This window comes from Camelus bactrianus, chromosome 9 (assembly GCF_048773025.1).
Source record: "Camelus bactrianus isolate YW-2024 breed Bactrian camel chromosome 9, ASM4877302v1, whole genome shotgun sequence".
NCBI classification, from domain to species: domain Eukaryota; kingdom Metazoa; phylum Chordata; class Mammalia; order Artiodactyla; family Camelidae; genus Camelus; species Camelus bactrianus.
Window position 1 is genome coordinate 64818453 of NC_133547.1, and position 25276 is coordinate 64843728.

Sequence of the window (25276 nt, forward strand, 5' to 3'; positions counted from 1 at the left end):
TCTATGCCCCCGTTTTCTCCTCTGCAAAATGCAAATACAATTGGTAATAGTTCTCCTCCTGAAGGACTTCAGCAAGTATTAAATGTGATTATACACAGATATAAAGCTATTCCTCTGGGGGCTGGCCCACTGGTCAGCATTTGATATGTATTTGCTATTATTTTCTTTCATGCAAAGAAGTGAGTATTATTCTCAAATTTTCAAAGAGTATTTTATTTCATTTTTATTGAGTTATAGTCAGTTTACAATGTTGTGTCAATTTCTGGTCATACATGAATATAGATATACTCATTTTCGTATTCTTTTTCACCAGGAGCTAGCACAAGATATCGAATATATTTTAAGGCTCAGAGAGGCTAAATCACTTGCTCCAGCTCAAATACAGAACAGTGGAGCCAGGACTCAAACACAGATGTGTTGGGCTCTGTAGCTTTCTCTCTTTCCACTCTGGCCCTGCCTTCTCCAGGATTTGATCAGGTGGAAAAGAAATCTCACTTTACATTTCATGTGTGTTAATTGCTTGAGGTGATGCTGATTCTTTTGCACAGCTAAATATAAATTCTGTGAACCACCAGCTTTAATTGGCATAACCATTGTGCCTTTTACTTTAAAAATTTTCGATCTGCTTTGTGTACTTTTATTATTATTGCAAATTCTAGATTGAGGAGATGGTAGTGGAATAACTTGATAATTTGGAGGGATTGCTTTAGGTAAGTTAGTTTGAAATAGCATATTTTGCAAACATTGGATACTGCAGTTGTTGATAGAAAATGTTTTCTATATTCCAGGTAAAGAAATAAGAAATGAAGGGGGTGGGCATTGTCGGAGTAGGGGATTAAGAGGTAAAAACTACTATGTACAAAATAAGTAATCTATAAGGATATATTGTACAGCACAGGGAATAAAGCCAGTATTTTATAATAACTATAGTTAGAGTATAACCTTTAAAAATTGTGAATCACTCTCTTGTACAACTGAAGCCTATGTAATTTTGTACATCAACTATACCTCAATTTTTAAAAAATAAGTAAAAAAGATAAGAAATAAACTGATTATGCTTCATAATTACTTTATCTTTGAAGTATCACTAGAATCAGTCTGGCCTCAGAGGGGATTCCAGTGTTTCTTAAAATGAACGTATAAAAGAATCATCTGGATACTCGATGATTCATAAAATGATTCTCTAGGGTTTTTTTTTTTAATTGAAATATAGCTGATTTACAGTATTATATTAGTTTCAGGTGTACAACATAGTGATTCAACATTTTTGTAGATTATACTCTATTTAAAGTTATTATAAAATATTGGATATATCCTCTGTGCTGTACAATATATCCTTTGAAGCTTATTTATTTTACAAATAGTAGTTTGCATTTATTTTACACGTAGTAGTTCGTACATTTTAATCCACTACCCCTATCTTGACCTCTAGGTTTTGATACTGTTTGTCTGAGTAGAGCCTGGGACTGTTCATACTTAGGAGCAATTCATGTTATCTGCCTGAGGGTAGTTTGGAGACAAAACTTTGATCTCTGGATTATTTGAATGTAGCAGTGATATTCAGATTTCATACCAGCATCCTTAGCACTGGAGGTGGGGTCCTTAGTCCTCTGATACTTGTTAACATATCTCTTCGGTTTTTGAACCAAGAGTTTGTTTGTTTTCCCCTAATTATGTGGGGTTTTCCTGTACATTTCATCATTATGATAAATATTTTATTGGAGAATAATTCCCGTTTTCTTACAGTACTAAAATGTTACCTCAGATTCTGGCATGTTTCTGCTTTTTTATAGAAATATTATTAAAGAAGATATTTTTTAAATAATCAGTAAATAATTTGTGAAATAGTACTTTTAAGCAACAAATTTCAGTTTCTACTTAATTAGAAAATATGTGTGGATAGCTGTTTTTAGATTACTCATAACTCAATAACTACTTCTCGTTTACAAGTCCATGATATAACTACCGGATGCTAATTAGTCAGAATGGGGGATGTTCAGGATATGCCCATAACTTTTTTTGTATATATATTATTTTTATTAAAGTGTTATCAGTTTACAATGTTGTGTCAATTTCTGGTGTACAGCACAATGCTTCAGTCATATATGAACATACATATATTCGTTTTCAAATTCTTTTTTTACCGTAAGTTACTACAAGATATTGAATATAGTTCCCCGTGCTATACAGTATGAACTTGTTGTTTATCTATTTTATATATATATTAGTATTTGTAAGTCTCGAGAAGTTCTTCACATGACACATGTTTACATTACATGCCCCCAAAACTCTAATTTTTTTTCTCTGGACATCACATTGCCTGCATGTCCCTTAGAATGTGGTTGCGGGGATGACATATTGCAGCTGTGACCTCGATGCGGGTAATGTAGTAGTAATGTACTACATTACTCCAGTGTTCTCATAAACTTCACAAGGCATTTCCTAGTTACCTGAGAGGTTAGTAATGCTTATCTTCTCAAAAGATTTTTGAATTTTGTTGTCTACCCACCAAAACCTACTACAATTTTAATGCAATTAACAGGCAAAGTGAACAGTGGCATTACCTTGTCTGTTTTACTAACTCAGAACACTCCATTGATGCAGTTTGCTGAACATCAATAATTTGCGGTTCAATGCAGAGCCCCAGGGTTGGAGCTGTTGTTTTCAGGCCGTATAGTTTATTTTTCTGTTTGCTTGTTTGTTTAATGCATAGCAAGCCCATGCTGAGATAACCTTATAAAGATTGCTTCTGTGAGAGCAATTCTACCTTGCTTCTGGGCAGTAGAATATTGACTGCACTAATTAGGTTGAACATACCCAGGATCTTAGGTCAGACCTGGGAGCAGAGCTGGAGACAAGATTTTATGTGAAAGTCTTTTTTTTTTTTTTTTTTTTTTTTTCCCGATAGAGTCCTCTTGAGAAATCTATAAGGGATGCAGAGGAAGAGATGTAGATAGGAAAACAACCCAGATTGAGATGTGTTATCCAGAGCTCAGCTTCAACCTCATATCACAGGAAATTCGGGAGATAAATTGTTTCATAGATGTCCCACCTATAGGCAAGAAGGCAAGACTGCTATGTTACATCAATCACTCTTTGGCTATGGACTGCCTTGGAGGTGTGACGTGTATAGCCTTTCAACCTTCCAGACATCTCTGGGCAAGTCAGCACCTGTTAGTCAAGGGTAATGTTTGGAGAAGATGAGTGCAGGTATTGTCCATTAGCAGAAACACCAAAATTAACTGGGACCTGGGGGTACTATCCTAATACAGTGGATCCGCTTGGGAAACCAATAGTATCTCCTTCCCTTAGCCCGTATAGCAATCAGAAACAAGAACTTATGGGGTTCTTTATCACCAGGCTTTATGAATACAAAAAAAAAAAAAAAAAAGAACTGAGAAAGGATGACTGACAATATAAAAAAAAGTATCTAAATTCAAACTATATTTTCTCATGGAAAGCTTAAAATGCCTGTTGCAGACATTTCTCAGCATCTTGTATTACAGTGGCTTAGTGATCATACATTACATTTGGAAACTTCATTTGTAATCTGTGCAATGGTGTCCGTGCAAACCTGAAATTTTATAATCTGTTCTTTCTGTGTAATCGTATAAACAACAAAATTATCATTACAGTTTTCACATAAATACACAATAAGCCTCTCTGGTATTAATATCTGCCTCTTTGAGCAGTATCCATCATGTTCTCATCCCTAACACTTTGTACTATGACACTGCAGGAACTTTCTGGTTTTCTCTGGTAGTAGGTGAAAAGGCAACATATTCTAGATTAAGAATAACCTGTTTTAGCAGAGAAATCAGGTGATGTAGCCATGTCCTGATCATATAGAGAAAACTGCTTTTTGAGCTACATTGGTTCTCCTTGTCCATTATGATCTCAGGTGTGGTAACACTGCTGTTGATCAATATGTGGTTTTCATCTACTTCTGAGTCCATGGGAGGAGTTGAGTTCCCCACTTCTCAAAGTTATATGCAAAACCACATGATTTGCTTTTAAGCAATAGATTGCAAGGACAAATTATACGTATCACTTCCAGGTAGAAGCATTTAATTGTTTGTGCTCAAATCTCCAAATCATGTTTCCCCTGCAACAATGTTTTTGGGAGTATGCATCCAAGTAGAGGTAGCCAGGGATGCTGAGATAACATGTAGTGCACAGCTGGATTGGAGAATCACCCGGACAAAACATTAATGTTGCATGAGTATACCATTTGTTTTGACATGACACTGACGCTGTGGGGTTACTTGTTAACCCAGTATGACCTGAAGTATCCTGACTAATATACAGATTGAATCACTTTACTCTCTTATAGGCATAAATGAACTCCAGTATTATGCTAATTTGACAGACTAGGAAACTGAACTGTTAGTATATTACATGATTTTGCTAAAAGCAAAGAGAAAATGAGTGGGGGAAAAAAAGATTTGAAACCTAATCTGCTCTAAGCCTAGGGCAATTTTCTACTGCTTGTGGGATGAAAACAAAGGTTCTTCTTCATTGCCTATTTATAGTGGATTTAACCATGTAATAATTACATATCAATGTACTAAAGGCTGCCACTGAAGATACATGACCATTCAATAATCAAAGCTCCATAAATGCCAATGAGTTTTTTCCCAAGGAAAATTTTAAAACACTTTAGAGCCTTTAAGAAGAAACATAAAATCAATACACTTTCAATTATATAGAACTAAATGTTCTGGACTCCAAATAGAATTCCAATCTAAATCATAGAATTTAGACTCAGTCTCTCCTCTGCCATCCCTGTGTGCAGTTGAATTTGCTCCTCATGATGTCTTCTCACAAGAGTTTCAGGATCAAGCAATTCCTAGCCAAGAAACAAAAGCAGAATTTTTCCATTACCCTGTGGATTTGAATGAAAACTGGTAATAAAATCACATAAAACTCCAAGAGGGGACATTGGAAAAGTAAGGAGCCCCACACGTGAGGTGGCACAGCTCACTAGCCTCTTAACCAGATCACTCTGAAAACATCAGTACTATCACTGCTATCACTGCATGTCTGGATGCATTTAACTGGGAAAATGACTTTTCTCCTTGTGTCAGTGTTTCTTCACTAGTACTTTGGCTCAATAAATATGTGAGACCTCTTATTGTAAAAATATACAATAATAAATAAATCATAGAATTTAGAAACAGAAAAATAACAGAACCACAACTGCACCTTCTTGACTTGCTATTGTTGATTCTAGTATTATTTTATCACCATGTATCCATTTTTTAAACTAGCTACATTTCATTTAATTTAATCTTCATCAGAATATAACCCAGATACTACTATTCACAGTATTACAGCTAGAGAACCTGAAAATCAGAAAATGTAAATGAGCTGACCAAGGTCACAGAGCTTCTTGGGAGAGGATGCAAATGCAATGTTATATGAGTAAGGCCTCATTAAAGACCTTAGCTTGTGTCTTAGCTTAACCACTTACTGGATAATCTCAAACAAGCCCTTTAACTATTTCCTTACTCAGTTTTTTCATATGTAATTAAGAGTAGTAATACCCCTCATAGGTTTGTTGTGAATATGAAAGGAAATGACTCATATGAAAACATCAGTATATTATAAAAACTCATACAAGAAAATACAGTTTTCTTCTTATTATTACAAACAATTATGGGGATATAATAAATGTTATTATGAATCTGTAACCCATACGCGGTTCTATTATATTATTTACTATTTCTTACAAAGAGCAGTGCTTTTCTTAAAAGATAGCTTACATGTAATTATATAGTGGGCAAATATAAGTGGTGAGTTAACTGTTGGTAGTTTTTTTATAGTATATCCCTAGCAAATAGCTATATAGCTCATTGAAGCAATCAAAATTAAAAATACATATCTGAGACTTAAATACTGAAAAATAGCTCACAGTTCAACATAATACTGCTTAAAATTTTAAAAGATGCAATTATCTTTTTTTTATTTACAGTCTTTGACTATTCTCTGGATTGTTGGTGTATATAAAATAGTTTCAAAAAATACTTTTTACAAGGTTCTGTTAAATTAAAATACAGATTGATATGCTGTTTTCCTCTCTTACTATAATCTCTCTTCCAATTTCCTCCTGGAATATACATAGTCCCTGAAGAATGGATTCATTCAGTCAGTTTCAAAACTTTAAACAGTGGTAGGTAACTAGATGTATTCTGTCCTTACAAATGTAGAAAGTAAAATAAATTTTCTTTATTCCAAATAATTTTGGCATACGCATCATACACGTATATACCTACACACCCACCATTGCATTACATAATGTCACAAATGACAAGTTCTCTTAAAATTTGAACCATATTGGGAATGACTACTTATTGTGATAGTGTCAAAACAATTTGGAATATAAAAATATTTTTTCACTCAAAAATATTGAAGGAATAGATGAAAAAATAAAGGTAAATGGCAGTGCTATGATAAACATGTGGTATATGATTTGTATGCCTGTTCATTGGATACACATGTATCAGATACTTACTATATGCCAAGCACTGTTCTAGGGGTTGGAATGTAACAGTAAACAAAACAGACAAAGCCTGTTGACTTGCAGAGCTGTTATTACAGTAAGCAAGACAGGCATAGATATATAACCATGCTAAAGGGTGATCAGTGCCTGAGGGAAAATAAAGCATAGTAAAGCTGTAAGAGTTATAGGTCTGCTATTTTACATATGATTGTATATTGTTTAGGGTTCTTGCAGCAACAAGATGACACATTCAAACTGGGATAACTGAGGGTAATTTAATAAAGAGGTTAATGCCAAAGGGAGATTGTTGGAGTTGGGGATAGATTGCAGTTTTATAAAATACATGAAATAGATAAACAACAAGGACCTACTGTATGGTACAGAGAACTATATTCAATATCTTATAATAACCTATAATGGAAAAAAAAAACTGAAAAAATCTGTATATAACTGAGTCACTTTGCTGTACACCTGAAACTGTATGCAACATTATTAATCAATATTTCAATGAATTTTTAAAAAATTGTTATATCCTTCTGTCAGATCAAAACTTATCATTATGTATTGACTTTATTTATAATCTTTATTTCTACTAATGCATTTTGCTTTAAAGTTTTATCTTTAATGTATAACTACATGACTATTATTATGAAGAATGTGCACCAGACATATCTTTATTTATCTATTTAAATTTCAATCTTTGTATGCAGAGAAATCTTATTTGTAGAATAAAACAGTTTTTGCAGTGAAAAAAAAGATAACAACAATGCCAATGATGATAAAAATTGGTATAATAAAATTCCCATGTGGGTAGAGTTGATGTGTCTGTTGTTTGCGAATTTATCCTCAGAATCTATCAGAGACACAACATTGATATTCAATAAATGTTTGTTGAATGAACAGAAGCATGAATGAAAAATGATGGTAATGACTAGGAGCGGTTCAATTCAATTGAGTTGATGACAGTGTATTATGTACCTCAAAACTGGAGACTGTCAATTTTTGTCTATTTCAATGGCTTTTAAGGAAATGAACCATTCCAGTGATATCGTATCTTAAACAATTAATTTTCACCTTATTCTGTTGAGCATTATCACCTAGTACTTAGCACATTGTTAATTATCACTTTGTAACCATTTGTAAAGTGTGAAAAACCTGCTGAACAGATTCCTCTCTTCCACTAATTGTGTTTCTCTCCAACCCAGAACAGTGAGTGACAAACAGAAAATATAGCATTTACAGTAACATATCTAAAATAAACTGATTACAACTTCTCTTTTTTTGAAAAGAGAATGGCAGTAATTCCTCTACATGTACTGATAAAGGGCAAAACTATGTTATGTAGATTATTGAATGCTTCACTGAAAAATCCATATCAATTCCAGATCAATTTTGTATGTCTATATATTAATATAATATTGATGCAGAGAAAGGAAAAATAACAGTTTTGGGGTCAATAATACATATGTGATTCAGATCTGAACTGTGCAACTGGCTATTTGAATGACCTTGGGAACATTATATAAATATACTAATTTCATTTTCTACATCTGTAATCATTAGGAGGATTAAATTACACTTAGAATAAAGTAGGTATTTATTGGATACCAGTTGCCCAGATCTTTCTACATTCAATATAATATCAGAGCAATTGTCAAGCCATGGATAGGACTAAAACTTACGGTTTTAACTGCTCAAATAAGCTCTTGATCTTATTATCTTTTATACCTACTGTGTACAGTTCAGTGACAGCTATTTTAGAGGATCTGTTAATGCATAAGACATGAGCCTTGGTATTAGCTTATAGTCTATGAATGAATATGATTTTATGCACCAATAATTCTGAATCAATGTTTATTAAAAAGTAAGTACAATTGATTTCTGAAAATAGCATTATTTTAATTCTAGTAGTATGTAATCATTTATTGCAATGATGAAACTGTTTAAATAGCTTATGTTTATATGATTAAATCTACTGTATAATTGTGTATAGATACTATTGTGTTGTATTTCCTAGACAGTCACCTCTTGTTCCAATGACTCCTACAGCCCCTCTCTCTTTCCAGTACTGGAAATATGTCATCCACAACTTAATGTAGAATTGTTGCTACAGAGAACAGATACAAACCAAACCTTATCTGTTGATCTGTGAATATCAAGATACTGTAAGAGCCAGAGATTCTGAGCTTAAAGAACATACAGTATAGAGTTCAGGGATAATCTGAATCTATATAGTTCCAAATATACGACCTTCTAGAAAAGGCAGAACTGTGGAGACCATACACATCAGTGGTTGCCAGTGGTTAGGGAGGACAAATGGGAAGGATGATTAGGCAAAACACAGAGGACTTTTAGGGCAGAGAAATGTTCTGCATGATACCATAAGAATGGATACATGTCATTACATATTTGTCCAGACTGACAGGATGTGCAACACCAAGAGTATATTGCAATATAAGCTACAAACTTTGGGTGATAGTGATGTGGCAGTGCAGGCTCACCAGTATAACAAATGCACCATTCCACTGGGGGATGCTGATAATTAGAGAGGCTATGCATGTGTGCGGGCAGGGAGTACCTGGGGAATCTCTGTACCTTCCTCTCAATTTTACTATGAACCTGAAAATACCCTAAAAAGTAAAGTCTTAATAATAATTAAAAATCCAGGCATAATATCTGTCAGAACAATAAATTTTTCAAGAGTGCATGAATAATCTGAGTTGATTTTTCTTACCACAGACCAGTCGGTATTTCTAACAGTTGAATAGGGTGGAGATCATAGTGAGGAGATGGGGGACTGGGTATTGATATGGCCTTGACAAGAGGCTGTTTCTAGAGGTGGATATGGGAGGGAGAAGAATCTATAGAATCCCAGGTAGGCTTGGTGATTTGAGAGAAAGAAGACCTTGAGTTGCTTCCAGATTGTGCCATATTGATCTCCTTGTCAATCCGAGTGCATTAGAAACAGTAGAGTAAAAATTGCTATATAGGATAGCTAGGTATGCAGACCTGATGCTCCCTTATAAAGACTGTGTTTACACAGTCAGAATCAGCAGATTGCTTTTGGTGTATTCTAGAAAGGAACAGAATTGGTAGAGAGAGCCAACAAACCTGGTAAGGCCATGTCACTGGCATAGGAAACAAGCCACAATATTTGCATAAGCCAATGGCCAGAGATCTGGTAGGAGCGAGGATGTCACAGTAAATGCCATCAAAGCTATACAATAGCCAAAGGCCACATGATTCCTTCCCAACCTCGGAAAGATTAAGATGCCATGCAATCTCCTGGGAACTCAAACAAACATCTAGGGAAGGGGGAATGCGATTTCTGAATTGAATGGAATTACCATTTAGTCACTTACTAGTATAGGAGCTCAATAGTATCATTTGTTTTAAAGAAATTTATAGTTGCTTTTTTGAAAAACAAAGTTAGTTATCTGATATCCAAACTTGCTCTGTAACTAAAAAATCAACAGAAACTATACACACAAAATAAAAAAGAATATCATCCATGAACTTTTAGCATTGACATATAAAACCTTAAAAGTGGACACTCTCATCCTAATAATAACAAAAAGCTGAAGAAATTGAAAACCAACAACATTTTTGACCCATCAGAGAATTAAGTTCACAGAGCAAAACTGCCACCCCAAAATCTGGAAAGGCAGGTGAACCCAGATTCATAGTTGATAAGCAGAAGATGTTGGAATAATGAACTGGTAGAAAGACTTAAATGATAATTTGGATAAATTGATGGAGACTGAACACAGACTAGCACAAGAGTGAGAAACTTCTGAGTTTGGAGCAGTCATAGAGTGACTCCCATACTTCTGGGGATTTTACTTCCAGGAAACCCACCAGGTTCTCAAGATGTAGATCTGAGGAAGATCCTGTCTTGGCTCTGTTAGGTAGGTGGGAAGAATAATCCTCCTGAAAGTCCTGCTGCAGACTCCCAGCCGAGTGCTTTGTTGCCACTCTCAGAGCATTCTTCAAAACAAAGACTTACTCTCAAGGGGAAAAGTCCTTATCAGGGCTTTAACCAATGTGGAGGAAGAGAAGGTACCCTACTTCAGCCCACTCTAGTATTCCTGTGACACTGAAGGGAAGCAGAAACCTGAGAAACCCCTGTGAATGCCACAGCCACAGCCCGGGCAAACCCCTGGAGAGCTACTACAAGATTAGGATTTCATAAGAAGTGTATAGAATGCTTTGCTGCCTCCATACCTGACTCCCATGCTAACAGAGCTCCAATGTAATAAGAGAGAATTACACCTAAAAGAGGTGCAAGACACAGACTCTTTCTGAGGGGAGTTATCTAGGGAAGACCAAAATCAAGACAGGAAATGAAAAGAAAGGCACTAGAGGAATTTGAAGCCTCTAGGAGCTACAGCTACAGAAATATTTAAAATGTCCATGTCTAGCCAGATTAAAATACATTCTCACACCAAGGACCTACTTAACTTAGTTACCATTCTAATACAATGTATCCATTTTTTCAACAAAAAATTACGAGGCATTCCAAAAAGCAAGGAAAAATAAACCAGTCTGAATAGACAAAGTAAACACATTCGAACCCAGAAATGGCACAGATGTTGGAATTATCAGATAGGGAATTTTAAATAACTGTGATTAATATGTTAAGGGCTCTAATGGAAAAGTAGACAGCAAGCAAGAACAGATGGTTAGTGAAAGCCAAGGGATGAAAACTAAAAAATAATCAAAAGGAAATGCTAGAAATTAAAGACACTTGTAACAGAAATGAATAATTCTTTTAATGGGCTCCTTATTAGACTGGACATGGCCAAGAAAAGAATTGGTGAGTCTGAAGATAGGTCAATAGAAATTTCCTAAACTGAAATACAAAGAGAAAAAAATAGAATTAAAAACAAACAAGCAATGAGAACACCTAAGAACCCTGGGACACTTTCAAAATGTGTAATATACATTTGTGTTACCAAACTTAGGTTTGGCTGCTCGCCACTCAAAAGTCAATAATCAACAGGCAAGTGTCAGTAGAAAGGAAAGTTGCTTTAATCAGAAAAGCCAGCTATCTGGGGAGAAGATGGACTTGTGTCCAGAGACCAACTCTACAGATTCTGCTCAGCCATGACAGTTTTTAAAGGGGGAAATGGGAGGAAGAATCTCAGTGAATCATTGAAGCAGGAGGTTGGGTTTTGCATCATTCTCCGTGGTCTGCAGACTGGCTGACTCTTTGAATGTTACCTTGCCTGCATGATCTGCCTGCAGGACTGCTAAGGGGGCTATTGGGTAGGGAGAGCTAATCATTCTTTAACTGTTTAATTCTTTATTCTTACTTCTTTTTTTATCTGGGAAAAGAATCAACAGGTTAGTAGGCAAGGCATGGTGTGCATTCAGGAGAGCATAAGTCAAGAGTTAGTTTCAATTGCTTAGTGATCTCATTCCTGTAATTAGGTTCTTTTAAGGTTAGAGGGGGATAGAAATAGGCAAACAGGAAAAGGGCAAAAAAGGTGCTTTCAGTTCCCCACTGTCAAGCATCTTTCCATTTCTATGGGATTAGAGGTGAAGTTCCATTTTGTGTAACTTCTTCATGCTGACATATTGTGCCGTACTCTGAGTGGAATGTATTGACATGGGTCTGTAGCATCTCTTTGCTGACAACTTTAGTTGCCCACTTACGTATACAGGCAGAACAAGCTACAATTATTTTGATGCCCACAAAGATACAGGTAAATGGAAAATGCATATGAAAAGATGCACAACATCATTTGACATCATGAGTCTTCAAAATAAGACAACAATAAAATGCCACTGCTCACGTAGTAGAGTAGTTGAAATGTAAAAAAAAAAAATAATAATATAAAACAGACAACCCTGTTTGCTGGTGAGTTTGTAGAGCAAGAGAAACTCAGTCATTGTTTGAGGTGATGCCAACTGGTAGAGTACTTTGGAGAACAGATTGGTAGTTTCTTACAAAGTTCTAAATAGTCTTACCATTCAGTTCATCGGTTGTGCTCCTAGGTATTTACCTAAATGATTTGAAAACCATGTCAGTACAAAAATCAGCAAGTGAATGTTTAAAACAGCTTTACTTGCAAATGCCCCAAACTGGGAGCAACCAAAAAAGTTTTCAACAGGTGAATTGTTAAAATAATCTATGGTACATCTATGCATATATATGGGATGTTACTCAGCAATAAAAAGAAATGAGCCCTCATTGGAAAGACACATATTAATCTCATAAGCAAATGATAAGTAAAATAATTGGGTTTGGAAAGGCTACATCCCATTTGATTCTAAATATATGACATTTTAAAACAGACAAAACTATAGAGGTGATAAAAGTATCAGAGGTTGCCAGAATGGTGAAGAGGACTGGATAAGTGAAGTACAGGGAGTTTTTTTAGGGTAATGAAGCTATTCTATATGATATTATAATGATAACTACATGGCACTATGCATCTGTCAAAAGGCATAGAACTTTCCACATAAAAACTGAACATTGGTGTATGCAAATTTAAAGTGTGTGCACACGTGTGTGTGTGTATGTGTGCGCACGCACACATACACACACACACAGGTGGGGTGATTGGGTCCCAGGACAAAATGCAGAATGAGACAAAGCATCCTAACTGTATTATAGATATAAGAAACAATTTCACCGAGTGGGAAGGGGGGAAATGTATTTGTCCTAAGTAATTTTGGAAATTTGGATTGGCATCTAAGACTAAAGGTGAAAGAAACTGCACACAGACACTATTAGTCTAGTAGTTAACCTTATTTCCTACAGGCACTGGTTAACAACTCTGGTACTGTTATATATATGTTATATATATATGTATGTATGTATACCAGAATGACACAGTTAAGTAAATGGATGGATGATGGTGAAAGCCAGGTTTTTGCTGCTGGAATAGGAATTTATAGATAAAGGTAAGGAAGTAATCTATGTAGTACTGGATTACAGTTAGAATCATCAGTATAAATCCATGTTTAGCTTAATATAGGTAGAAATTATTACATATATAAGTATTTGTAGATACGCATACATGTATAGGTTAATATAAGTGCATATATTTTCTTCCTCTTTCAGCTTTGAGGATCTAGAAGCATCAACACCTCAGTAGCTACAAGCACACTTAGTATTTAGATCTTGGCTTCTAATACTGTTCTTACATAAAAGGAACCAGGCTTTCTCGGAGATTTGGCTGAATCTAGGACTAGGGTAGGGTATAGAAAAAAAAAAGAAGTCTTGAGTATCTTGCAGTGCAGAAAGTGAAATGGTGCTTAAAACAAACAAACAAACAAACACAATAATGGGAATATGTCAAAGGGACACAGGAACAAACTGGAAAAGCTCTCAGTGACCAAAGCTGAAAGAATTTGAACAAAATAAAATTTTATTGGATTACAACCTAACGTATAGAATATATATCCATGAATCCATTTTGATGTTAATAAATAATTGAATAAATAAATAGGGGAGACAAACAAATCCAGAATTTCAGATAATTTATGCAGATCCTTTGCCATCAAGCAGGTGGGGCATAACTCTCTACTCCTTATGTGTGGTCTGTGTGTATTTATTTCCTTCCAAAGACTGCAATCTGAAAGGGTGAAATCAGAGTAACTTCACAGTGTAGGAAACTGATAAACACTACCGCAGCCAGGTATCAAGGTTAACATCAATAGCGATAAGTCATGTCAGTAGTAAGTACCTTTGGCATGATGTGAAGAACATGGCACTTTATCTCTTTGGGTTTCCTCACAAAAGTACATAATCCTACTATAACCTTGAAAAAAAATCAGAGAAATCCCAGTTGAGATACAATATACAAAATGCCTGACCATTATTTCTTAAAACTGTTCAAGTCATCAAAAATAAGGAAAGTCTGTAAAATTCCCACAGGTGAGGGAAGTCTAATGATACATGACTACTGAATGCAATATAGAAATATGGATGTAACCCTGGGACAGAAAAAAGTAAGTCAATACTAATAAAATCTGAGTAATACCCAAAATTTAGTTGATGATACTGTATCAGTATTAGCTTATTACTTACAAAAATGTGCCATGTGAAACATTAATTATAGGGGAAACTGGATGTGAGTCATATGGAAACTCCCTAAACAGTCTTCACACATTTTCTCCAAATCGAGAACCACTGTAAATTAAAAATTTATTAAAAGACATAATCAATAAAATTGTGACACCTACAACTTTTATATGCTTGATGATGTAGTTTTGCTAAAACTTACATTTTGTTTAAAAATATGTTTGTGTAGTTTAGCTTTATATTTCTCCTATATTTGTATTTTTCCTCAGGAAAACTACTAGAGATTATTCTTTGTTTTATTAATATGCTGCAAAATGGTATTAATAATTTTAAAGATGCATTTGCATGTCAGAAAAATCAGCTATTATGCTAATCAGTAACAGTGGCAGCAAGCAGTCCATTGTAATTAGATTTACCTGTTAACTTTCTAAATGTGTTTCCTTGAAGATAAGTTTAGCAATAAGGTACAACTGAAGTTAGATGGTTATCTAATTAATAAAAAGCATTGTTTAGTGTGAGTTTCCTACTTCATTAAATGCTAAGTATCTTTTCACTGATGGAAAATAAGCAATATATCTATTCGGTACATATGTAATGAATATATATACACACACACAGAGTATATGAATAAATTCATTACTTTAATGCAGATACACTTGTAATTTAGAGTAATAATAGAGTTATAACATAAAATATTTAACCACAAGTAATAAGTATGTATGTATGTATACATGTGTATGTGTATATATGTATATATAGAGAGAGAGACTATATATATGTGTGTGTGAATATGTGTGTATGTAAATGCACACAGTATAGGAATACATTTATTAATATGTTATTAAACTGTGGGATTAACCAAACATGGGAACATGGTTTACAAATTTCCAGATTTGAGGGTAAAAACCCTCAATCAGTCCTTCTATTGGCAATGTACAGCCCTGAGTTAAAGAAGCCCTCCATGCATTGCCATTGGTTTGTGTGTAAACTAGAACTACCTATTTCAAGTCAATAAGAATATGAGCTACTATTTTTAGAGCATCCAAAACAGCATGAGCTATTGGCTATCAGTGTATAGTTGCTCAGAGATGAATGATTTGGCTTTCATGAAGTGCCAGTACCGTCCAATTTTCCCCACCCCTCATCCTATGCCCAAGTTCCTCTAGAAGATATGTTTTTCATTTGTATTTTCTCCTAAGGAAAAACAACAAATAAACAACAAATACTTTCATTTGTCTACCCAATGTGAAGATCAAAAAGTTTTGAGGACTAGGGGATTCATACAGCGTACATCTCAAAGGAAAATCAAATAATCAGTGTACACTCTTGAGTTTTGTTTTTTTTTTTTCAGTACAGCCGTTGTAACTGGAAAACATATAACAGTCATATTTTAAATAGTAATGTTCTTGTAATATTTTTTAATGATAGATGTCTGGGTCAACATACATTAAAAAGGGTTACTATTTACCAAGTTACCGAGCATGTTTCACTTCTGCCGTCTTTCATATCTGCTTCACATGAGTTCTTACACTTATGCCAGGAAAATACTTTTTTAATCTTGTAGCAAATTATACTTTATATATAAATATGAAATATATCCATCCCTAGGCAGAGAGTGAGAGCAAGAAAGAGAGGAGGAGAAAGAGAGAGAGAAAAGACGCAGGCAAGGGGAAACTACTGTCTAATACATGTTGGTTATTTTTATCCATACCTTTTAATTTCCCTTTCACAATTTTTCATTAAGAGGTTAGGTTAGGTTTGGTTATTATTTTTGTATTTAAACCAAGTTTGTGTTACCCAAGAATTAATTCCAATTTACATATTCCTACATCAATGAGTTACCATGTTAAAAGAAAATTAGATTTGACATTTTCCAAGGGTATTTCCCCAGTATTACTCTCCACTTAGAAAAAGGTTTTGAGTTTGAATATTATTTTAAATTTGTAATTTTTGTAACAAGTTTACAGAATTAAAAGAGGCAATTGTGCACAACCATTTAATCTTTAGCTGTAGAGAATTTCCCTTACAAAGATGACATTTCAAAAATTACATATCTACTGGCTGTCAGAATTGAAACTCTAACCCTGATCTTCCAGCTTTGCCCTGACCACTGCAAATATTTTTAATGCCCTATGTACTGACTGAGGGCAAGCTGGCATGCAGAATATGAGGGGCATATACTCATGCTATAACTAATGAGTGTCTGCACATGAATTGCGTAACTTGTGAAAGATCTTGTCCCTTAGTTTTGTAAATTAAGAGCCACTAATTATTCACAAAGAGGCAACCCATCCCTAGACAACCTCTGGAAAACAACTGAACAAACTATGATGTTTCTGCGTTAATTTATAACAGGATATAAAATGTGGCAGAATCACCAGCTCTATTCTTCTATTTATTTTATTGCATGCATATTGATTATTTTCAGTATTCAACTTTAAAGGTGGACATTATCAGTAACAAACTTGGATACCAGTGAAATCAGTGCATAGGTTTTAAAGCTACTGGGCAAAATATGGGAAACAGCTCAAAATAGATCAGTCCATGTTGGGGAGTCCTTGAATAGCAGAATGATAAATTACAATGTAATTTCTTTGGCAATTAGAAAGTGTTGAAAGTTGTGGAGTGGGCAAATTATATGATTAGAGTTCCATGTCACGAAAATTGATTTTGCAAATATGTTATAGTTTCAAATATTGTTCCTTTCCTGCCTAAGATTGATTTTCTCATATTCTCGGGGAACTGCCCCATTTTTCTTTAGGAGACCACCCTATTCCTAGTGATAAAAGAGCTTTTACTGGATTGAAGAGAAAAAAGATAGTAGCTAGGATTGTTTGATATTATTAATATTATTAAGACAAGAAGGAATGAAATCTGCATCAGGGAGACATTGATGGTTTTCTTCTTAGTAATTAGTCAAGTGAAGAGCTACAGGGAAAGAGGGAAGTGGAGGATTCAAGGATGACTCATTTTGATCTTGGGAGATGGGAAGTAATGATGGTCTTGACATATGTAATGGTGTCTGATGGGAAAGTTCTTTTAGAAAACCAGGAGGCTAAAATCCTTGCCCCACCGAGCAGTTGTGTGACCTTAAAGGAGCCCTCTGTTCTTTAGATGTTTCATGGTGAAATTATAGAGTCGAACAAAAATAATCTCTAAATTTGATCCAGACCTAAGATCCATATTATAACTGAAATGACTATTTTTATTTTATTATGGAGAATTCAGTTTCTTGGATAATTACTCATTATTTGAGATCCTTATGTGAGCATAAAGTTCATTTCATACACTATTACAGAAAACAGATTCTAATTAAACCTTAGAACTCAGAAACATCACGTTAAGTTCAATTTATGATGGCAACAACTAGGAATGACTGTTTTGCAATACAGTAATAAATACTCTGCTGCGTTGTTAGTATCTTATGATCTCTTACCCTTGATTTCTCTTCCCAGGGAGGTCCAAGGGCCCCTAATATATAGACTAGTGAGGCCTCAGTCCTGTGACTCTGGCTGGCCTGGTATCGAGACCAATATTTTAATACTCTGAGGGCTCATTGCAGAGTAAACCATCCTGACAATCTGGTCCTAATTGTAGAAACGTAATGTCTCTTTTCTATTCTGAGATGAAGTCTATCCCTGTAACTGTAGGAACAGTATCTCCCTCAAGTTCCCTGCGCCTGAATCTATTTGATGTGCCATCGTACGCACAGCACCAAACAAATGGCCTAGGACAAATTAGAAGCTCACGATTTCATTTATCAGATGAATTAATGCTGGGACTTTGTGTTGATTACTTGTCCAGAAGCCATAGGATGCCTTAAAAGTGCCTTCTTTGCTCTAATAGCTTTGCCACTGTGTCAGTATTCTCCACTGAATTCTTTGATCTGCATGGACTCGATTTGTAGCTCTCTCCACAAAGAGTGTCTTCAGCTCCTATGGACATGGATGTTAGTAGCCATGTACCCTTCTATCTTGGCTTCTCTCCTTCAGCATATTCTGCCCTAACTTATTTGTGGTTTTTAAGTTTTACGTTATTACTGTTTTAATTGTGTATTTTTGTTTGTTTGTTTTGTTTAGTTTCTTCCCAACCATCCTTCAAGGCAAATCTCAAATTAATTTGACCTACGTAATTCTGCTCGTTGCTCTGCCTTTGAGCACACTTTTTTTTTTTTTTTTTTTTTTGGTCCAATATGCCAAGTCCTGAGAATGGAAACTAGATAAGCCTCAGTTCTTACAGGACTAGAAATTCTCAATGCATTTACCTCTCACTCAGGTTGTAAATGAAATCATCAACAGCCTGGTTAAGTGTGGTGAAGCTGAAGGAGTTCAGAAAAAGAGCCAGTTGACTAGCTTTTGATTACTTTTGAAAGTTTCACTTTCGTTCTGTTTGTTTTTTCCCCAATTGTGAAATTAAGAGACTTGCTTTGATCTCTCTGGATTCCTTTTCAGTTTGGATTTATATACCTAAAATATATTTCTTGGTACATTTTCAGAGTGATGTTGGCGATATGTTTTTACTTTGTTTCATTTTTATTGAGAGACTAAAAAAAATACCTGGGGAAAAGTACTCTTTCAGCCATTGCATGAGTAGCTCTGATGCATATTTATTCCCTTCCATCACAGATCAGTCCATGACATTTTTATAAGAGGGAATTTTATACTGTATATAAAAGCAACCAACTTATAGGCAAGAAAACATTGCTTTAAGTCATTGCTCCAGTATATACTCCATGCCTTGACCTTTCTAAGCTTCAATTTACAAATACATTAAATGGAAATCACAATTTTTCCTTAATTCATCATTTACAGCGAGGTTAAGTGAGGTGTTGCATTTAACCCAGTATCAGGCACATGAGAATGCTTATTAAATCTAAATATAATTAATCATACAATTAGTAGACATCATTCTAGTGTATTTGTAAATGTCCACTCTGTAATCACGAGGGTATGCATGACCATCACTGGTGCTTTAATGCTGAGACTCCGGTAAAAGTCGATAGGCTCACTAATTAATCCTCAGTAAACAGTAGTTTGTTCTTGGAAGACAAGATGTTTTTCTCAGATTTATGTCTCTCACTGACCCTAGCACAGTCCCCAGCGCGTTATATGTGTCTTGTTTAATATCTATTTATGGCATCATCTTGTCACTGTACTATGACTAAAGGAACACATCATTTTTCTTTTAAACTTGATTTCCAGTGGCAAGCATCAACAAATTCTATAACCCTATACTTTGAAGTCTGAGGAGAATAGTATAAATCACTATCCCAGGATGGAGCGTATATGCTGTGCCTCTATCTTGGCAGACTTGTTAATAATAGCATTTTTTTTTTCCTATAGAGCCTCCCAATAGCCTTAAATATCTTCAACAGAATGTTCCAGAAGGTCATTGCCAATGGATGAGAGGAATTGAAACCTCTTTTACAGTCTTGATCTAAATTTTTTCATTATATTTTTTTAAAAAATGAGACCCAAGGAACTTAGGTGACTTTCCCATGAAAATCAAGATTTCTGCTTTCCCAGGTTTAGAATTATAAAATGGGGAAATTGTGGAGGATGAGATCCTGAAGGGAGGAGAAGTGGCATCTCTTGATTCCTTGTTTCATCAAGTCGTGATGTGTGTGATGTGAGCCCCCCTTCACATCACTCTAATTACAGAAGTATTTTACTTATAGATGGGGATACATGTAGAAAGCAGGAGTGGTGAAATCTGAGCCTCAAATCCCCCAAATTATTTTTCATTTGTAATTTTCCTCCTTTAGAATGGAATTAAACCCCCTCAATTGACAAATAATCGCCTAATTCCCAGTGCCACAGGTTAAATGGCTTGTTCAAGGTTATAAAGGCATGAAGTCAGTGGTGGAATTGGGTGCATTTCTGAGTAAGGTAGTGTTCATTTGCCAACCACAGTTGAAGTGTTCACCCTAATGATTTCTTTCTTAAGAAGGGGGCATATACTTGGCCTCTACTAAAAATAATTACTTAAAATTAGAGATGGGTTAAGTCAAGCTCCTGATACGTTGTCAAAAGAATTCAGACTTGAAATCTCTTGATAGCAAGTTTGCAGAGAACACTTCCAGTCAGTTAATGCCTTTGGTGCTTCTTTTAATGCCTCTGGAAATAGGCTACATGAGCATTTTATTTACTTGGTCCATGTTCTTGGCTCAGCTTGCCCCAAGCAGAGTCTTTATTACAGTACATTTTAAAGAGGACAAGAATTAATGGGCGGGCTCCCTTACTAGGTAAATGGAGAGCACCACATGTAACATACATGTGTGTGCCCACAGACAAGCACACCCATACACACCCCACATAGGTCTGTGTTTCCCTTTAGAAAACATTGTTTCAGGCAATGTTTATACTTTAAGTGCAGCTTCCCATGTTTATCTACCCACAAAAGGGACACACTTTAAAGATAATGAGCATCAATAGAGACGTCTGCCAAAGATGTAGCCTACTGAATGGTAAATTACTTTGAGCTCTGGTACTTCCTCTAGTGCACTTCCTATAGAAAGCCCAGCATGACTGAGGGCAGATGAGGACTACAGCAGATCAGTTAATATATATTTCGCTGTCATTCTTGCAAGGATATTAAGCTGTGAATGATGTAAGCTCTACCTCGTAAACCTCTCTGAAATGTTTCCTCTGTCATTTTCTATTTTGGTGGCTGATCTCTAGCCAGTCCCCCAAACCAGGAGACAATAAATTCAACAGTGGCATCAGAAAGCAGTTGTGGATAATAACAATGCTTAAGGAATGTGGCATTTTCCAAATGAAATAAGAAAATCTTTATGAAGCACTTGACATAAGGCTTTTGAACAATAAGGTTTCAATAAATGATCCCTACTTATACTACAGGGTATGATCTCTAATGCTCAGAACAGCTTCACTAGAGAGAAATCATCGTCCCCACTCTACAGATTTAAAACACTGGGACTCAAGGTGGTGCTGTAATTGACAAACTATTAAGTGGTTAAATCAGTTCAAACCCTAGTCTATTCAATTCCAAAGTCTATGTGTTTTCCACCCCACCAAGCATGACATTACTGTAACATTCAAGAAGTGGTCGTAGGAGGTAAATGAACCTGTTAGCAAGCATCATTAGAAAGAACAGCTCAATTTCAACTCTGCCAAAACTCTGACCATTGTGTTTGGCAGACATGCTTCAGCTTCCAGATGGATAATGTTGAGCCAAGCCACTAATCAGGTCAGTAGGTCAACCCAGAAGAAGTGTTTTGCAGCTAATGTATCCTGGCAGGTCCATCAAAATGTGGTCATGCTCAAAATCTGGTGCTCTACAGGGCATTTCAAGGGCCTTTCAGTGCAGAAGCAAATGATTGGAAATGTCTGTCTTCAAAACCTCCCATGCTAAGGCCACCTTCCTCATGATTTATGGAACAGAACTGCTGGCACCAATCATATATTTGTACAAACCTTGAAGATTTGAAGCCTTGCCCTCTAAGGAGCATTTTGAGGGTTATGTGTTCTTGCTACTTTTTGGGCAAAATGTACATCAGGATTTTACTCTGTAGAGTAATAAGCATGCCCATTATAGAGAGACAGTATAGTGAAAGAAAACAGCATATACTTAGGACAGGGGCCAATATGGTACTATTCCTGGCTCTTGTCACTTGTGATCATGGGCCAATTGCTTAACTCCTGAATCTCCTATCATATGTAACATTAGGGGAATAATAGCTACAACATGGAGCAACGTGGAGTTGCTGTGAGTAATAAAGAGGAAAAAAAGTTTGACGCAATTGACATGGTTGTTGGTACATCACACAACTTGAATTCATCTGCCTTCTCTTCACCATCTTGCAATTAAATTACTATACTCTGACATCTTCATAGGATCAGACCTTCTACACAATGTAGTGAAGCTGATTTACTGAAATTGTAATAACAGGGGCTATAGAAGTCAACCCAGCAATGAATTGATTTGACCATAAACTAATGATTATCAAAACCAAGTGGATTCTCAACAATCTAACAGTTTTGTTTTGTATATCTTTCTCTCATCTTACTGCTTTTTTCATTCTCCGTAACTATATTAAAACTTCTCCATTCTCCTCAAAAGTCTAGTGCCTCCTTTTCCACTCCACTCTGCCTTCACCTTAAAATATGACCCAAACTATCCCCTGAAAAGTGTCTCTCAGTATCTGCACTTTTCTGGCACCAAATATACTCACAACTATTTACTGAACACACTTTTCCCGTTAAAAAAAATTTCCAAGTGCTTACCACAGCTTCTGAAATGGAGCAGATGTTTAATAAGCATATGGTAAGTGGATGAACAATAAGTTTCAAAAGGTAATGAGCTTGGTGAATTGAAACAACAGGACCTTTTTAAATTTGGATTGAGAATAGCACCTCCTCTATAATCTTACCGTTCTTATATAGAATATCAGGTATTTTATTTCTATCATAATTCTCAACTACTCTGTGATGTAGGCAGGTCAAAGATTATGATCTCAGGTGAATGACCGTTCAGAGACTATAGATAGCTTTTCAGAGAGAATTAATCGGCTGGGATTAAAACATAGGTCTTCCTTTTCCCATTCAATTTTTTTCTGTATACTACATGGCATTATATATGCTTATCATGAAGAACAATGCCTATACTCAGCAAACCCAGAACTGTGTAAAACTGAACATTTATTTAATATTTATAGGTAGCAAATATCTGATTAATGTATATTGTATCCTGGGTTTGTTCAGTCTAACAGGTAAGCCAGTAGTGCTCACCTTTTACTGTCAAGGTTCAGTGACTTGGAAATTACTTGTACTGAAGTAGATATCATCATACTGTCATGGATATCCTATCATGTTCGGTATACTGCTTTTAGTCCCATAATCAGTAGACTTTAAAAGTCTAGGACTAAAGGACTATTCAAGTAGACCTTGAATAATATTTCCTAGATAGTAACTGTTACCTTGTTTCCTTCTCCATGGTCATCTCTTGTTAATAGTCATGGGTTTTCCAAAATTGGAGATGCATTCCCTGAAAAGAGTGCTTTTTTTTTTCCCCAGTGGTTTTAATGTGAACCATATTCCTCCTCAATACTTGTGTTGTCATAACATCAGGAAAATTAAAATGTGATCTTTTTACACAAGAAAATATTGTTGTATTTGGTAGCAGCAATATTATAAGAAAAGATGAGATTCAGAGATTCAGAGAACCTGCAGCTTTTTTTACTTTCAAACTTAAGATGTCTCATTATCTGAGAAGTAGGGCTAGTAATTACCTATCTCACCCAATTATTGTGCATGTGTGAAAAGGCGATGCATATGAAAGTGATGAAGATACTTAGTTATATGATGCTCATTACTACCTTAAATTTACTAATTCCTGAGGAGTATATTTCTTTATTCTATCTCCAAATAGGTATTTGTATGCATAAACTAATGTTTTATTTCTAAGAATGAAAAGATCTTAAAGTCTAGAACTTGAGCCAGAAATCATTCAAGAAATGTCTCTTTAATCAGCATCTTTAATTTTTAGAACACACATATAGACACACACACACACACACACACATGCACGATTTCAATTTTGTCACATTCTTCTCCTTAACTTGGTTTGTATTCCTAAGTTTGCAGTGTGAAATTTGTTTGATCATGCTAACTGCAGAATTGTGCAAACATAATGCCATTCAGATGAAAGAAAGGAGATGGAGAGGAGAAATGACATTAATCTGTTCTGTGCCATTTAAAATAACCCAAAGAAAACAAGGAAACCAAAAATGAACTAAGAAAAAGAAATCTTTACCATAGTCATTTCCCTGTGACTTTACAAGTAGAAAATGTGGAAGCTCATCAAGCTTAAGTAAGCAAAGGGCAAGCAGCTATTAAATCGTGGTTTCAGAATTCAGACTAACTCACACCAGACTGAATTCCAGCCCTTTCCTTTTCATGATACATGATAAGTCCTCCAGATCTCCTCTAATTTACTTGGCTTTTACTCACATGCTGAGACATCATCGAGTATTAAATTCCAAATGTGCACAGTAATCCTTCTCCAGCTACTCCCCATTCTTTCTTGTCCTCCACAGGTCTGCAATTTCCTGCCTCCCTTACTTTGAAATCCAATTTGTCTTGACTTTCTTGATTAAAAACCATGAACTTTTCTCTTGGTGATAATCTGAGCTGCAGTTTGATGGCATTTCCACTCCCAGCTGTGACCCATAGGCCCTCCACGTTCCTACTGGCTATTCTGATCACTTATTACCCATCGGGCCTCAGTAAAGAAAATCAGCCTAATTTCACCATGTAGCTATCTTTTGATTGTTTGAAATCAGTAAACATATCAGATTTCTGTCCAGAACAAAGAATTATTGAGGCAACTAAGTTCTTTATACTGAGCTGTAACATAGTGCTTCCTTGAGGGTTAATACCTGCTTTTTGAAAAAGGCCTTTAAATACTTGTCTTGGACATTGGGTTATCTGTACAACCATTTTATTCTATTACATTTCTATTTTTAGTTTAGATGGACTGGATATTTGTTATGGATTCTTATCATTTGCATGCTAGAGAGGCCTTATAAGTAATAAGTATTTCCCACTCCACATTAGCCTGCAGGAGGCTCGACTGGCATTTTTACATCTCCACTTCACATGGAAGGAGCAAAGGCAATGAAAGGAAAAGGAAAAGAAGATAAGCTGATTAGTGGTGTATTTCCCTGCAGAAGAACTGCACAGGAAGAACCAGTTACGGGGCCAGATTTTCATGACCTA